This window comes from Heterodontus francisci, chromosome 34 (assembly GCF_036365525.1).
Source record: "Heterodontus francisci isolate sHetFra1 chromosome 34, sHetFra1.hap1, whole genome shotgun sequence".
NCBI classification, from domain to species: Eukaryota; Metazoa; Chordata; class Chondrichthyes; order Heterodontiformes; family Heterodontidae; genus Heterodontus; species Heterodontus francisci.
In genome coordinates this window covers 35,472,106-35,473,244 of record NC_090404.1, presented here as the reverse complement: position 1 = coordinate 35,473,244, position 1,139 = coordinate 35,472,106, and positions in this window count along the sequence as shown.

Below are 1,139 nucleotides of genomic sequence, written 5' to 3'. Positions count from 1 at the left end.
GCCCTGACATAATTCCAACTGTCAGACTGAAGATCTGTGCTCTATTTGAAATAAAAACAAAAAATGCTGGAAACACTCAGCAGGTCTGGCAGCATCTGTGGAGAGAGAAGCAGAGTTAACGTTTCAGGTCAGTGACCCTTCTTCAGAACTGGCAAATATTAGAAATGTAAAAGGTTATAAGCAAGTAAAGTGTGGGTGGGGCAAGAGATAACAAGGAGAAGGTGTAGATAGGACAAGGTCACAGAATAGATGTGAAGGTCATGGAGCAAAGATATGTTAATGGTGTGCTAAAAGACAAAGCATTCGTACAGAAAGGGCGTTAACGGACTGGAAATTGAACAGCCACAAGGGCCAAAATGAAAAAAACAGTGGGTAAGCAAACTAAACAAACTAATGTATGGCAGATGAAGTATAATGTGAATAATGTGAGGTTATCCACTTTGGTAGCAAAAACAGGACGGCAGATTATTATCTGAATGCCTATAAACTGAGAGAGGAGAATATGCAACGAGACCTGGGTGTTCTCGTACACCAGTCACTAAACGTAAGCATGCAGGTGCGACAGGTGTTTAAATAAAGGCAAATGTTATGTTGGCCTTCATTGCGATAGGATTCGAGTAAAGGAACAGGAATGTCTTGCTGCAATTATACAGGGCCTTGGTGAGGCCACACCTGGAATGCTGTGTAGTTTTGGTCTCCTTATCTGAAGTAGGATATTCTTGCTACAGAGGGAGCGCAACAAAGGTGCACCAGACTGAATTTTGGGATGGCGAGACTGACATGTGAGAGATTGAATTGGTTAGGATTATATTCGCTGCAGTTCAGAAGAGTGAAGGGGCGGGGGGGGGGGGGGGCGTGGATGGGGTGGGGGTTAGGCGCTGCATCTCATAGAAACCTATAAATTTCTAATAGGCCTTGATAGGGTAGATGCAGGAAGGATGTTCCCGATGGTGGCGTGGTCCAGAACCAGGGGTCATAGTCCAAGGATATGGGGTAAACCATTGCTCAGTGATGCTCAGTTTGGGTTCTGCCAGGGCCAATCAGCTCCTGACCTCATTACAGCCTTGGTTCAAACATGGACAAAAGAGCTGAACTCAAGAGGTGAGGTGAGAGTGACTGCCCTTGACATCAAGGCAGCA